The sequence below is a fragment of the Leptodactylus fuscus genome, chromosome 2, assembly GCF_031893055.1.
Source record: "Leptodactylus fuscus isolate aLepFus1 chromosome 2, aLepFus1.hap2, whole genome shotgun sequence".
Classification (NCBI taxonomy): Eukaryota; Metazoa; Chordata; class Amphibia; order Anura; family Leptodactylidae; genus Leptodactylus; species Leptodactylus fuscus.
The window spans coordinates 107,412,338-107,429,583 of NC_134266.1; the positions used below are offsets into that span (position 1 = coordinate 107,412,338).

The following is a 17,246-nucleotide window of genomic DNA, read 5'->3' on the forward strand; positions in this document are numbered from 1 at the left end:
AAAATTAAACCTATATGAAATTGGAGCAAATGCATTTTTTTTTCCAATTGCACCTCATTCATTTTTTTCCAGCTTTCCAGTACATATAACCGTATATTGAATGGTTCCATTACAAAGTACAATTTGATTCGCAAACAATAAGCCATTATGTGAACTGAAAAATGAAAAAGTTATGGCTTTTGAAATGTGGGGAGGGAAAAACAAAAATGCGAAACCGAAAAATGGCCTGGTCCTTAAGAGATTAAAGAGGTTGTTTGGGCAAAGAAAATATTTTTACAATAGGCCAGGGAAGTGAAAAAAATAAAAAAAGGTCCGTTCTTTTTGCTGGGCTGTGTTCTTGAAGTGAAATTCCTCGCCGGCTATAATGTACCGGATCCTTTCGCTGAAGCCGCTGATAGTTGTCACGTCACGTGCTCTTTGCTAAAGCAGCTGATTGGCCTCATCGGTCACGTGCCAGAAGACAACAATGGCCTGGCAGGACCGGACCGCGCTGGGAGGCACCGGAGCACCACGGAAAAGGGAGCATGTTTCTTTTTTTTTCACCTTCCCAGGCCTATTTAAGATATAACATTTTTGTTTGGACATCCTCTTTGAGGCTGCACATTGTGGAAAAGCTGCTTTTTTGGTTCCTCCATTTAGAGCTGCTCTTCTGTAGTGTGTGACCTCAGCCTAATCTTCATTGTCACACACAGATTAGACACTGAACATTAGGCACCCCATACACAGTATTGTCCTCAGGCTGACTAGCTGACCTCCCACTCCCTTCATTCCATCACTTTCTGGGCTGGTCATGGCTATTGCTACATTAGAAGGTGGGATTTTCTGAACACAAGCCCCATTTCCAGCAAGAGACACTGACCTGAACTAGTTAATTTGGGCCCAGCCCTTTCCCATCCTCCAGGAAGGAGTCACAGCTAGAAGCCTCAGCCTTGTGTGTAAGCACGGACAGCCAACACGGTAACACAAGGGAAGGATCCCCGGGCTCTGTAAGTTGTCTTTATATATGACAAGTGACAAGTTTTGTGGTCCAAAGGAAACTTTTAGAAGCGGCCATCTGCTGTGCCGGGTTATGTACGTGTCAGTGCAGCAGATCGCTGTAACGTGTCAGTGATGTCCAGGGCAGGCTCATACAGCTGCTGTATAGCTGGGGTCAGTGTCAGGATGCATGTGTGTGTATACACTGCTGGAACTGGCGGGAGTAGCATATATATATATATATATATATATATATATATATATATATATAAACATTGTCATATGTGGAGCATATATATTAGAATATAGTTATACAGTTGTTATATGTAGAAGCATTATGATATGTAGAAGCATTATGATATGTAGAAGCATTGTTATATGTAGAAGCATTGTTATATGTAGAAGCATTGTTATATGTAGAAGCATTGTTATATGTAGAAGCATTGTTATATGTAGAAGCATTGTTATATGTAGAAGCATTGTTATATGAGCCCTTCACAACTGGCTGAGAATGCAGGAAAAGATCACAGACTTGAAGAAAGAGTTCTCATGGGCTCAGCATTTCAAGTATATACTTGTGTATTAGTAGAGATACTTATTACAATAAGGAGTACTGGGTGTTAGATTTCAGAATAGGTCAGGGCCACTAAAGTATACTGTGTAGATTCTTAGAAGATATATGCACTCTATTATTTCCTGTGAGCTGCCATGTCAGGTTAGGGTGAGTGACAGACCAGAATGGCTGCCTCTAGAATTGATCCTTTATATGCAATAGATTCTGCGCACATTCTACAGGCATGTATGCAATGTATAATAGACACTCTGTTTATACAATGTGTCTCTCTGAAGTTTATTAAAACAAAGTAAAAAGTGTTTAAAGAGTCAACCATAAAGGATGAAGGGTAACAGAAGGTGAACAAGAAGTGAAACTGATTTAGGGTGCATTACATGACTTCAAGGGTTTTCTTAAGTCATGAATTTAATGCACTTTTAACAAGCATTCTTTAGATGGCATTTTTTTTAATTCATACATTTTTTCTGTTTGTGTTTTTCAAGTTCTATAGAAAAGCCTAGAGGAAAATGCCACATCTAGAGCATCTGTGGCAAAAAAAACCCCACCAAAAGTGACAAAAACACATTTTGTGCAAGGTTCACACTAGCGTTCACAGCTTTTTGTCCTACAAGTCCACTTGGGAACCTGAAGAATGGAAACCTAATCCGCTTAAAAAACAGTTACCTGTGGACCACATAGACTATAATGGAGTCAGCCAGGTTTCCGCCTGAAAAACGTGGAGAAAAAAATCCTGCTTGTAGGACTTTTCTCTCTGCATTTTTCAAGCGGATTTAGGACTGGAAATCTTCCTGGACATAGCTTGAATGCTAGAGTGAACCTAGCCTTAGATTTCACTATTTGTTTTCTGCAGACATCCATTCAGAGTTTCTTGAAAATAGAAAAGACTGAAATACCACTCCATGAAGGGATATAGTGCTGTTGGTTTGAATTTTGCTTGCACTCAGACTCCATGTCAAGACATTTCCTCTCCAGTTTGTGTTCTTTCTTCTTCTTCTTTGGATGTATTTTGGGCCTTATTCATACACATTCCATTCCAGTGTCTATGCACGCCACTTCCTTTCCGAGCATAAGCTGTCATGTCAGTTGTTTTGTTGTTACAACCAGCAAATCACAGACACTGGTCAATAAGCAACATATTACAATATTACAATGGAATCTCAATTAAACTAAATCACGTTATAAATAAGAAATGGTTATATAGAAAAGAGAAAGGTGGTGGGTAGGAAATTTATCACCGCTCACCCCAAATTAAAATTTTGTAGAACACCCAAGCCAATGAAAAAATGATGCACGGAAATTTGATTCCGTGCACTCCAAGGGAATATTGGTATAGCTATAGAACTGTGATGTAAAATTCCAGCATCCAAAATATAAAATATAATTTAAATTTTAATCCATATTAGTATAAAACATACAATTTCAAGAATCCACGATCAAACAAGTGTGAGTTTATTACGTGTTTCAGGGCAATAGGCCCTTTACTCATAGTCAGGATATGAATACAGTACAAGTCAGGTTATGATTAAGGGGCCCTAGTGCTCTGAAACGCATAAGAAACTTGTACTTGTTGATTCATGGATTCTTGACACTGTATGTTTTTTTTTACTAATCTGGATTAAAAGTTACATTTTGTTCAATATTTTGGATGCTGGAATTATACATTGAAGTTCTACAAATAAGAAACAACCCTATTCAATAAAAATTAACTTTTCATTGTATACAATGATGAAATGATCCTATGATAATATCAATGAACTATTATATATATATTAGCAGGAGAACCCTGCTTCGCACGAGTATATTTCATTTTTTGTTTGTGTAGTGGCCCCATAAGAATTGTCCGGTTTTGCACTGGTGTGTTTTGTATATTTTTTGTGTGTTTCCATAAGCATCTCAATTCAGATATCAGTGAAAAACCTGCGATCGGTTGTTATGGAGACCTGGAGTAAAGCTGTGTATATGTGACCTTGTGTAACAGTGTCATCCACAGCGCCCTGCCCCTTTAAAGCTGACATAAGGCAAGAAAAATGGCTGGGTTGCTATGGAAACCTGGAGTAAAACTCTAATATGTGGTACTGTGTGCAGAGTCGTTTATCTAATCCTCCTTCGTGTGGTATTGGGTGCAGTGGTGCGTATCTAATCCCCTGGTGTGTGGAATTGTGTGCTCACTTGTGTATTTAATTCTCTGGCGTGTGGTACTTTGTGCAGACGTGCGTATCTAATCCTCTGGCATGTGGAACTGTGTGCAGACACGCGTATCTAGTCCTTTGACGTGTGGTACTGTGTGCAGAAGCGTGTATCTAACCCTCCTCGTGTGGTATTGTGCGCAGTAGCTTGTATCTAATCCTTCGGCATCTGGTATTGTGTGCAGTGGCGCATATATAATCCTCCATCGTGTGGAAGTGTGTATAGACGCACGTATCTAATCCTCCAGTGTGTGGTACTGTGTGCTGACATGCATATCTAATCATCTGGCATTTGGTACTGTGTGCAGACACTTGTATCTAACCCTCCCCGTGTTGTATTGTGTGCAGTAGTGCGTATCTAATCCGTAATGTAGTTTTACTGAACCCAAACCTTTTACATAACAAGCGCACTTCAGAGATCCAGAACCTGGAGTGCAATATTTTCCAGGTAGGCATTTTATTCCCATCAAAAATTACCCATCAGGTAGAAAAAAAATCTAGGTGTAAAATTTTTATCATCAATTTTTACAGTCAAATCTCATCTGTGAATCATTCGTTGAGGAAAGGCTGGCCAAATTTGTCCAAAAATAAAATCTTGATTCCTTTCAGAACTGAAGTGGTCCCGAAAAAATTGGTTTGGAGAATTTTCTTGTAAATCTGGAATTTTTTTTACACTTGTAAGCCTTATAACGTCCAAAATAAATTAAAAGACAATCAAAAGATGATGCCAATATAAAGCAGGGAAATGGTAGATAATAATTATTCATGTATTTGAGTGGAATGATTGCCTGAAAAGCAGAGAATTTCACATTTTGAAAATTGATATTTTTTTCAAATTTCCTTCAAATTTCCTATTTTATTTTATAAGTAAATACAAAAAAATATTGATCAATGTTTACCACTAACATGAAGTATAATGTGTTATGAAAAAACAATCTCAAAATCACTTGTGTAAGTTAAAGCGTCTCAAAGTTATTGCCATTTAAAGTGGCACATGTCAATTTTGAAAAAAGAGGCCTGGTCCTTAAAGGGGTTGGCCACCCTTAAGCTGAAAAACCCACAGTGCCCCAGGCAACTCAGAAAGATGGTTATAGGACAAATGTGCTGTAAAAATGAAATTTATCTTACCTGTTCCCCATTAAAATGATATTTTGCAGTGTAAGCTCAGCTGGCCTGTGTGGGCGGGACATCAATAAACTGAAAGTAAAGCTCCTGGCCTACATTCCAGGCTGAGGCGCATCACAGCGCTGCCCACACATAGGATGTGATCACACAGCTTCAATCACCTCAGCACCTCCGGCTAGCAGAATGCGCTCACAATGGCTGTCACTGTCACAACACTGGGCTGAATCCTAGGGGTCCTGCACAACTCATAGCCGCTGAGGGCCGCTATGATTCATCCAATTTGAATGGAGCCCCAAAACACCTTCTTTAGCACTAAATTCAAATGGACTAATCAATAAAATGCCACCGGACACCATCGATTACAATAGAGTTGTGACTAAATACTATACTCAGTAAGGACCTGCTCCTTATCACTTATAGTATTAGCCGCCTCATTGTGATCTATTTCACATTACTGGTCAGGACCTTTAACCCCCTAGTGGTCAGGATCTGAACTGAAGTAGAATTTAGCCAGCTCACAGTAAAATGGCTAAATCCCCTACTCCAGAAGGACCAGGTCCTCACCAGTGATATATATATATATATATATATATATATATATATATATATATATATATATTTCCAGAGTGTCTTTGTGCCTCTCTTGCAAACCTAAGGCTTAGTTCACATGTAAATTACGTGTGGCTTATTTTGTCACCGGAAAAAAACGCTTCCTAATTAGGAAATGTTTTTTGGGACCTTGGCCCACTTTTTGTGGAGTGTTTTTTTGTAAAAACTACTTCCAACAAGGCCAGATGGTTTTCCCATCTCTTAGAAGAGAACGGGCCGCAAAAAACGTGTCGCGTTTTTACAGCGCGTTTTTTTGTAAAAAAAAATGTGACGCATTTTTATGCAAAAAAAAACGCGTGGTAAAAAACGCGCGTTTTGCACTTACCATTCACTTCTATTGCTTTCTTCAGGCGGAAAACGCTTGAAGAAAGGTCATGTCGCTTTTTTTCTTCTACCTTCAGTGCAAGGAGCACACACAACCACCCCCCAGCTCTCCACGTGCCTCTCTACTATGCACTCCACATCTCTCCCCCCACAGTACACACTACACTCATATTATACAATGCACCCCACATCTCTCCACCTCCACACTACAACACGCACCCGACAACTCTCATAGTACACCATGCATCCAAGATCTTCCCCCCCCCCAGTACTCCATGCACCTTACATCTCTCACCCCCACTACACAATGCACCCCAAATCTTCCCCCCGCAGTACACTGTGCACCCCATATCTCTCCCCATTAGACAATACACCCCACGTCTCCCCCACATTATACAATGCACCCCACATCTCTCCACCTCCACACTACAACATGCACCCTACAATTCTTACCCCATAGTACACCATGCACCTGAGATCTGCCCCCCCCCCACAGTACACCATGCACCTACATCTCTCAGCCCCACTACACAATGCAGCCCAGATCTATCCCTCCCCTCCACAGTACACCATGCACCCTACATCCCACCCACACTACACAATAAACCCCACATCTTTCACATCCTCACATCTCTGCATGTTCCTCCTCTGCAATGGAATACAACTTTTCTACATTGGTCAAGGACCTTTTTGCAATCACAGACACGCCTACCCAGTGACAAGGCAGGCAGATACATCACTTGACTTTTGTGCAGAGTCAAGGGCTGTGTCAACAATGAATTGAATAAAGTAAGATAGTGGACAAGCAAAGCAGTTTTGCTGAAGCAGTGTAGTTAGGAAAAGTCTTATATCCACATTAACAAGCAGTATAGATAGGATCCTTGTAATGGGGTTAACCATAGCAAAGAAACTTCTATCATACTGGTGGCTGGAGGGGAAGCCTGCATCAAATATATCCAATCCTGTTCCCTTGCTAGGTTACTGAACTTTACATGGAGCATGGGATCCTAATGTGGCCACATTAAGAAAACATTGGGCACAATATCTGTACCTTTTTAGGAATTGCTGTGTATACTACTTTTATTTAAAAAAAAAAACAAAAAAAAAAAAACACGTCTGTTTACTCAGTTCACCACTATTTGTTGTGTATCTAAAGTCTTCTTGGCCCAGTGCAAACTGTTGTCTGGGGGCCCTTCTCTGCAGCAAATTCTTGATAGTGACGGTTTTGAGTGTTTTACCTTTATCTCAGATACTTCAAAGGGATACAGCTTTAGAACCCACAACTACAGTTAACAATAAAGCAGCGAGTGAGCAGAGCAGTGCCTGGCATGAAAACAATATTGCAAGCTGTGTGCTGTGGGAAATAGCTGATCAGCAGGGGTCCTAAGTTGAAGTTGGGACATGCCTAATGTCGACGAGGGCAGCGGGACAGCACTCACTATTTGGGACAGTTGGGAGGTATGCCTGTGAGACTTCACAAGGAGATCTCAGATAGCTGCAGAATGCTCTTAGATCAGTGTTCTATGTCCATAGCGGTCTAGGCAGGCCCCAACCCTGACCCTCACTGAAGTGCTGTAATTATAAGTCAAGTGTTTACTTAACCTGGACTGTGAGGGTTAATTTAATCTCTCTAGTACCTAGGAGTCTTCAAAGAGTTAATTGTGACAGCAGAATAGGGGTTGAAAACAGAGAGAAACCTTGAAAGGTAGAAAAAAAAACTAATATATCTAGGATGGGTTTTTTTCACCAGCCCTTTCCTATCAGTTTAGGGCAGCGATGCAGATGTTCATTCAGACATTAGCCACGTTAAAGCAGGATCCCATCCTCAAAAAGATAGCTGATGAAGGGGTAATGGTAGTGCCAAGGAGAGCTCCAACTCTTGGACAATTTTTGTTCCAACGTAACCTTAATAGTGAAAGTAAGAAAAAAAGAGGTGTGGTTGGAAATTAAAGGAGTTATAGGTGTGGATCTAATTTATGTAAAATATCAGGTGCTGACTATAACATTATTTAAACGTGGTATTACGTGTGCCATTTATGATGTACAATATGTAGATTGTAGTACTTGCCTATTGAAGGCTCGGATTAAGAAGTATATGTCAGACAATGAAAACGTAAATAATGTGAGTCTGTCAGCAGTATCTATTTGCACTAGCATGCTCTTTCAACAGGTTTAATAAAGATTATTCATCTGAAATGTGTCCACTGGGTTGAAATGGCTGTTAACTAATGTGAAATAAAACCTCTAGCTTTAAATCTCTGATACATTTTTTTTAATCCTTCACTAAACAATTTTTGTCTGTGAACCCTCAGAGATTGTCCCCTTGGGATGCCCCTTCACAGGGAATATGGGGGAAACTGCTTCACTGTAAAAAACTATTAGTCATTGAAGGCTTTCTGAAGTACAAATGCTATTTTTAGACTCCTACTGATCAAAGTATCTAGCAAGGAAACGGAGGTATCGCTTATGTCAGATGTGAAATGAATTCCAATCTCAATATTAAGTGTCTACAAATTTTACAAATTTTCTCTATTACTATTGCCAAATTAACAATACATCAAGAATGTATGCGGTCCACCAAATAATGGACCAAAAACAAAAAATACCTGCAGCAGGAAGGGGTTAATTATATGGCTAGGTATAGCATTAGAGGTGGTAGACCTAGTTTAATTCTTGCTACAAAAAAAATGTCAATGGATGACCCCTAGTGGACTTAATGAACAGTTAAATTTTACCTGCTTAAAGGGATTCTACCATTAAAATATATTTTTTTTCTCACTAACATGTAGGAATAGCCTTAAGAAAGGCTATTCTTCTCCTACCACTAGATATCTTCTCCGCGTCACCGTTTGGTAGAAATCCCGGTTTTCCTTCTGTATGCAAATGAGTTATCTCGCAGCACTGGGGGCGATCCCCAGCGCTCAAACAACACTAGGGGCGTCCCCAATGCTGCGAGAGAGCCAACTGCACATGCCGCTGCAATTTTCCTGTGGCCGCTTACACAGTAAACTGGGGTAAGCGGCCACAAGAAAATGGCCACGGGCATGCGCAGTCAGACCTGCCCGAGGCCCAACAGCAGAGCCAACTGCGCTTGCCTATAAGTTTGAAGCCAGTGCCAGAAGAAGACGCAGTCCGTTCAAGGTGAAGTTAGAGGCGGCGCTAGAGAGCTCTCTCGCAGCATTGGGGACGCCCCCAGTGCTGTTTGATCCCTGGGGCCCGCCCCCAGTGCTGCGAGGAAGCTGAAGAAAACCGGGATTTCTACCAAATGGCGGTGCAGAGAAGACTTCTAAAGGTAGGAGAAGAATAGCCTTTCTTAAGGCTATTCCTACGTGTTAGGGAGAAAAAATTGAATTTTAATGCTTGAATCCCTTTAATGTAGTCATATCTTTAATCAGGTGGCATTAATATTAGATGCCAAAATTATTGAGCTGTAACCTTTGCTCCTTTGTCCCCAGAAGCAATATACATGTGGCGTTTGGTTTTTATGTTGGGTATAATGAGGTGGCAGTTATATCGGGAGACAATGTTTTTCCTCAAATAAGGTGATTTGCTATAGGTGAAGTTTCGAGAAAGTTGGGTAGCATTAAACCAGCACCTAATAGATATGGGGATTGCTGATCTATCTGTTTTAGGCAACAGAAGTCTTAAGTACATTCCTCAGTTAATAACTCACTTATTATATTAGGGGTGTGTTGTCAAGGTTGACTATTATAGCATATTCATATACCGAACATAAATTATTGAATAGTAGTATATGTTTCTTTTGGATACATATTACTCATCGTGGGGTTGAATTCTCATGTATTTGACTCTGATATTATTTCTAGTATTATGTTTGGCTATTGTGTTCTTTCGTTCATCTGTATATTCTACTGTGTCTATTCATAGTATGCTTGATTTATTTATTTATATATGCCATGATGGTTAGTTACATTATATCTGTCCTTAGGGTGCGTTCACACGTAGAAGTAGAAAAATCTGCCTCCCATTGAAAACAGGATCACAGCAGGACACTGAAAAAATAAGTATATAGCTGGATCTTGCTGCGGATTCCATGACTAAATACTCCCTGCTGATTAGGCCCATTCATCTGGACCTAATCGGCATTCCATCGTAGCTAGACCCTGGCGGAAAACGAAGAGGAATTTCTCTTCAGTTTCCACTGTGCAAATGTACCCTCAGGGTCAGTTCACACAGAGTTTTTTGGCGCTGATTTTGACACTGAATCCGCCGCATAAATCACCCTCCAGAAAAAACTTTTTTTGGAGGCTGATTTTGAGGCGGATTCAACGTCAAAATCCTCGCCAAAAAAACTCCATGTGAATGGACCCTAGTAGTTCTAATTTGGTAATAGAAAAGTCTCCCAGCCATATTTTCCTTCGCTTTTCCCATTCTTTGTGATTGGGTAGCTGTGCTTGGGCTGTACAGTGGTGTGTAAGGGCTAGTTCACACGTTGGGGGCCCGCGCGGGTTTTGACACAGAGAGAGACGCAACGAGCTGCGTCTCTCTCTGGTCAAAACACGCCTGCCACGACCATCATGGTTGTGGCTTTCCCCTCCGTAGCCGGCTCAAATGAATGAGCCGACACAGGAGGATGCTGCCGCTAGGCAAAAGCCGCGGTCTACTGCGCCGCGGCTTCCGCCTGAAGAAAGGACATGTCGCTGCTTTTCTCCGCTAGCAGCAGCCCGTCGCTAGTGGGAAAAAAGAAGCCCGGCGGTCTGCATAGACCACCATTTAAAAGGGGCGGTTTTTGAAGCGAAATCCACTGACAAAAACCTCCCCTTTGCTCACGTGTGAACTGACCCTTATTGGATACAATGGAAGTGAAGGCAGTACTGATATGTGCATCACACGAAGGGCTGTCCAGACTGCAAGTAAGGAAAGACATGCACAAGGCACACAAGTAAGGGCATTGATATAGATCTAGACAAGCGCATTACACATAGGCCTGAGAGACACTGGGAACATGCACACTGATTGTAGATTGGATGGTGAGACTCCTATCACCCAGCACACAGTCATTTCCACTCATCATGTGGTGATGTGACCATAATAAAGAGAAAGGGAAGATGTGGCATACACATACTACCTTTAGTATGACTGAGTATATTGCTCTTGATCTTACCTGACTAGTCATACCGTATATATGCATTTCTCTGTAGCACAGATGAGTATACGTAATAATAGTATGGCACTATTAGGAAATGTAATTTTTTGGGGGACATACACATTTATTTTTGTTTGCTGACTATACACTTATTGTTATGCTTTGTATTGAATGACAGTGATGATTATTAGAGATGAGCGAGTAGTATTCGATCAAGTAGGTATTCGATTGAATAGTCGAATATTGAGGTCTACTCGAATCGAATATTTGAATATTTCACTACTCGCTCATCTCTACTGTATACGTTTTTTTTATGCCTACGTTGTTATTGGTGTACAAAAAAGCGCCAGGGAAGGTGGGAGGGGAATTGAATTTTTACTGTGTTTACCGCGTGGTATTTGGCTGAGTACGAGTATTTCAAATACCGTAATATTCGATCGAATACCTACTCAATTGAATACTACTCGCTCATCTCTAATGATTATATATTTTTAGAGCACCAGTATGATTTTTATGACCGTATATACTCGAGTATAAGCCGACCCGAATATAAGCCGAGACCCCTAATTTTACCACAAAAAAACTGGGAAAACCTATTGACTTGAGTATAAGCCATGGGAGGGGGAAATCCGCCATTGCAGATAAAAAGTCTGGTCATGTGCATTAGTATCTCCATGGGGATCATAGTAATAGCAGTTAACCCCATCATGTCCCTCACATTAACCTCCTGTGTGCCTCACATAAGAGTTACTGATATGTGGGACATAATGAGGTAATAATTAGGTATCTTCATTATTAAGCATACCGCGGCAAATTTAGCCCCACCCACTTTTGTGTTGACTCCGCCCACTCGTTAATTTTTCATGTGCCCACACACAGTATAATTCTCCTACAGTCACCCGTAAATTATGTGTCCCCCCTCCATCTCTGCCCCCAGATTCATGTCCCCACATCTCTGCCCCCAGTGTCATGCCGTCCTCTCCATCTCTGCCCCCAGTGTCATGCCGCCCTCTCCATCTCTGCCCCCAGTGTCATGCCGCCCTCTCCATCTCTGCCCCCAGTGTCATGCCGTCCTCTCCATCTCTGCCCCCAGTGTCATGCCGTCCTCTCCATCTCTGCCCCCAGTGTCATGCCGTCCTCTCCATCTCTGCCCCCAGTGTCATGCCGTCCTCTCCATCTCTGCCCCCAGTGTCATGCCGTCCTCTCCATCTCTGCCCCCAGTGTCATGCCGTCCTCTCCTTCATCTGCCCCCAGTTTCACGTTCCACCTCCACATTACACTTACCTTCTCCTCCGCTCCCTCGCCGCTCTCTGCGCGCCTCTCTCGCTGACACAAATGCGGCTGAAGCGAGGAGCTGACCTGTGTCAGCTCCTCGCTTCGCCGCTGCCGCCGGCTACTGCCTTGTAGAACTGTGTCAGTTCCTTGGTTCAGCCGCATATGTGTTCAACTCAGATCTGCGTCCTCTGGACGCAGATCTGAGTTGAAATCGGAACATACCTCCCTCCAACCGGAACCGCGGGACATGTCACCCAAATCGTGAATGTCCCGCGGAAATCGGGACGGTTGGGAGGTATGATTAAGGTCCTTCATTAGTACCCTCATGTGTCTCACATATTAGTAACCTTTATATGGGTACACAAGGGTTAATATGAGGGACATGATGGGGTTAACTGTTATTAATGTGAGGCACATGGAGTTACTGAAACTAAGTTAATAACCCCAAATGCCTGACACTAATAGGCAGAGTAACTAAAGGAAGGGATCTGTGTGTGTCACTTTACTGTAGCTTCCTCTCCGCCATACAACAGACATCTTCCATAAGACACAATGAATCCTGGCCACTCATCTGCAGGGTAGATGCTAAATCCTAGTGCGCTAAAGGACCTCTGATAACGTCATGACCATGTGATCGGACTCTGGTGTGGGCAGAGCTACTAGGATTTAGACTCAACCTTATCTGCAGATGTTACATACAGTGGCTACAGGACCTTTGATGATATCACAGTCACATGACCTCATGACAAGCCAATCACAGAGCAGTAGCACTAAAGGACCTCCCCCTTCCAGGTCCTTCCAGTTTTCTGTGCTCTGTGGACCCTGACTCTTGTATAAGCCAAGAAGAGCTTTTTCAGCATGAAAAATGTGCTGAAAAAGTCGGATTATACTCGAGTATATACGGTATATATTGCACTGTATGTCATAAAGGTCATAAAGGTTATAACCATCGTAAAACATCATGAGGTAATACAGACTAGTATATGAAGAAATCACTCTCTCTATTCAAACTGTTTGGACTAAGAGTGCCCAAATGGTGAATCCAATAGGATTCTTTTTGTTTAAAGGGGCTCTATCATTGGGAAAAGTAATTTTTAACTAATCACATCCTTGCATAGCCTTTAGAAATGCTATTTCACACCTACCTTTTGTATGTAAATTACCTAAATGGTTTTTGAATGAGCCCGTTTTTATTCATATGCTAATTAGCTTCCAACCAGCACAGGAAGTTCCTAGCAGCACTTCTCTCCGCTATTCTCTCCTAGCTGTGTGTGCAGGCAGGAAGTCAGCAGCAGCAGCAGCCTGTGCTGTACACATACATAGGAAAGAATAGCAGAGGGTGCATGATGAGACTTCTGGGGTGCACCAAGAGGCTAATTAGCATATGAATGAAAACTGGCTCATTAAAAAAGCACGTAGGTGATTTACATATGAAAGCTACGTGTGGAATAGCCTTTCTAAAGGCTATGCAAGGATGTGCTTAGTTGAAAAAAAAAAAGACTTTTCCCAATGATCGAGCCCCTTTAAGTTTAAGGATGTGGCTCCCTCTCCTTCATGGAATCGGAACATGCTCCAATACTAAAAAAAATTTTCACATGTTAAGTCTCACCTCTAACCCTGCCCAATCCCAGACTCGCCTTGCCTCCTTGGTGTTTAATTGTGCACTTTTAGTGCTGCCCACACAGTAACCATGCCCTACATTCAGTAGTGATGTCCCCTTGGTGCTCCCCACACAGTAAAAAACATACTTAAAATCCTTTATACAGAAATAATGACCCTATTGGTGCTCCCTCTGTGCCTCAACACCAGTGGCGTAACTAGGAATGGCTGGGCCCCAAGGTGAACAATTGACATTTCCTCCCCCACCCAACCCTATTTTATTTCCTTTCATAGTACATACAGTATTTGGAAGTGATTTGCTCTCAGACAATACGGCTGGGCTAGAAGACTATTAAGAGCACACACTTCCATACGCCGATTGCACTACACTTCTTAATGCAGCCTGTAGTGCAATCTTAAGTGCTTCCCTGCTGAGATATAAATGTATTGGGGACTTGAAGCAAATTCCCATCTTATATACAGTACATGAACGGAATAGGTGGATATATGTTTAGTCCAACTTTTTTTTTTTTGTAGCGCTGCAGAATATGCTGGCACTATCAGTAAAATGAATAATAGTATATAGACCCATTCATTTTTATGGCCTCATACAGGTTCACAAGTTTTATCAGATCAGTGTTCGGCCTGTAAAAGCCATTTGCAAAATGCGAAGCTGATTTTAATTCTGTCTATTTCCAACACAAACTCATGCACACTATACAAGCTTATGTGATCATACAACTCTTTTTGCAGATCCGTGTTGGCAAAATGTAATACAGGCATCTTCTTTGAGAAATACGGACCACTATCGTTGTGTGCATGGAGCAGAGGAAAAAACTCAGGACAAGTTCTATTCCTGTCTGTTTTGCGGCCTGAACTCAATACATGAAATTTTTGGGTCTATGGAGGGCATGGAAAGCTCACTGATGTCATTCATATGCCGCCATGCCATTTACCCATGAACCCAATGCTTAGACTTAAAGGGACTTCCAGAAAAAAAAACCCATAATCCCCTGTTTCCCACTGCTTCAGTGTCTCCCACAGTGGTCTGGTCCTGCTGCTCCCGGGGTTGTCTTCATCTTCTACCATACTTGTGATGCTCCATGTCATTTTTGTAGGCCCCTGATTGACCTCAGTGGGGACCTCCAGCAAAACAAGACCCAGCAGGAGGACCGGACCATGGCGGGAGACACAGGAGCACTGGAGACAGGCGAGTATGGATATATATATTTTTTTTTTTTAACAACCCCTTTAAGAGTTGCTGCAGCTGTATTTCATCCATAGGTAAGGGATACACACATACATAGTTACATAGTAGATGAGGTTGGATAAAGACATTAGTCCATCAAGTCCAACCTATAACCCTACAATCCCTACAGGGTTGATTCAGGGGAAGGCAAAAAACCTCATGAGGCTCATGCCAATTGCCCCATTTCAGGGGAAAAATTCCTTCCCGACTCCAAATCTGGCAGTCAGTATAAGAACCCTGGCTCAACATGTCCTTAAAATCTAGAGTCCATAACCTGTTATGTTTTTCTCCTCAAGATAGGCATCCAGGCCCTCTTTGAACTTGTTTAATGAATCTGCCATCACCACTTCCTGGGGCAGAGAGTCCCATAGCCTCGCTGTTCTTACTGTAAAGAATCCCCTTCTATATTTCTGGTGAAACTTTCTCTCCTCCAGACGTAGTGGATGTCCCCTTGTCACTGTCACTGGCTTAGGAGTAAAAAGATCCTTAGAAAGTTCTTTGTATTGTCCCTTCATGTATTTGTACTGTAAGCCGATGGCTGGTCAGGTAATGGAGGGGGTGTACATCTCACCCACACTACTAAGGTGGGTGAGATGAGAAAACTCCAGAAAGAACATTTCTCAGCAGATATTGACTGCTGAGGGTTATTTCAAAGTTCCGGTTACTGGGCTGGTTTTTTTTAGGAATGACAGGTAGGATTGGTAGTGGGACCTGTCATTCCACCCCCCTCCCGTCCACACTTTGGGGATGTTCCGGCAGCGACTCAGCTGCAGAGAGTCTCCTCGTCAAGGAGGCTTAAGAAGTTGCTCCAGCAGCAACACTTTGGCAGAGTTTGGCTGGAGAGCAAACAGAGAGGTCATATTTTTGGAGCGTTGTCCTGAATAATTCTACTGGCTTTTGGATTTCTGTTATTCTAGGTGAGGTAACCTATTCTATGTTTAGTTAGAGCCTAGCCGGGCAGGTATTTATTTTTGTATTGTTTCCTTATGTTGCTGCACTACCTTTTTGAGTGAAAATAAACTCTACCTTTGTTTTTGGACGAAAGAATCTGGACTTTTGTGTCTATGCCACCCCACCTAGCAACCCCAGACCCTGACAATACATTGATATTAGATCTCCCCGTAGCCGTCTTTTTTCTAAACTGAATAACCCCCAACTGATGTGCAGCATCCTTTCTGTTTCCGTTGGTGTTTATTTCTCCTCCTCCATAGACTTCTATTGGGTCATGCAATGTTATAACTGAATGAACTGAGTAGCCAGTCTTCAGTGTAGTACGGGTGGAGAGGGGGGGGTAGCAAAAGGAGCATGATTGGTGGAGAAAGCATTTTTCTCTGATAATATATTGCAGTATTTCTTATATTCACTTTTAGTGTTCATTTAAAGGGATTCTACCATTAAAAATCTTTTTTTGTCGTTGACACGTATGAATAGCCTTAAGAAAGGCTGTTCTTCTCCTACCTTTAGATGTCTTCTCCATGCCGCTGTTCGGTATAAATCCCTGTTTTTGTCGGTATGCAAATTAGTTCTCTCGCAGCACTGGGGGCGGGCCACAGCGCTCAAACAGCACTGGGGGCATCCCCAGTACTACGAGAAAACTCTCCAGCGTCGCCTCCATCTTCTTCAGGAATGCGTCTTCTTCCGGCATGGGCGGTCAAACGTCTAGGCTTCGGGCCTAGGGCAGAGCCGACTACGCATGCCCACAGGCCGCAAGAAAATGGCTGCTTTCATACTTACATAGAAGTTTGACCCCCGGCGCCGGAAGAAGACGTGTGAAGAGAACTTCCAGAAGAACATGGAGGCAGCACTGGAGAGTTCTCTCACAGCATTGGGGACGACCCCCGTGCTGTTTGAGCGCTGGGGACTGCGCCCCAGTGATGCGAGAAAACTCTTTTGTATACCGACAAAAACTGGGATTTATATCGAACAGTGGCACGGAGAAGACATCTAATGGTACCGTAGGAGAAGAATAGCCTTTCATAAAGCTATTCCTATGTGTCAACGAAAAAAAAATTGATTTTAATGGTAGATCCCTTTAAGCTTGGTAAGAAATAGTGACTAGAGGGAGCATGGCCTGTCATGTTAGCAACTGGTCATGCATTTAGGAGCTCTGCTTCGGGCCCTCACTAACAGGAGCCACAATCAGCCACCATAGGCAAAACCATATACTGGAAAGCTGAAGGAGGCACAACATCCCCTCTTGCTTCTGAGGATGCCCAGTTCCAA

General features: G+C 42.4%; 1 protein-coding gene across 1 annotated transcript in view; it reads left to right on the plus strand.

Moving 5' to 3' along the window:
* Positions 1-902: 902 nt before the first annotated feature.
* BAK1 (BCL2 antagonist/killer 1) overlaps positions 903-17,246 on the plus strand; it is a 55,836-nt gene continuing 39,492 nt past the window's right edge. The window contains exon 1 of the mRNA XM_075264359.1: positions 903-986. The gene's annotated coding sequence lies outside the window, so the exon portion shown is untranslated. The remainder of the gene's footprint in view (positions 987-17,246) is intronic.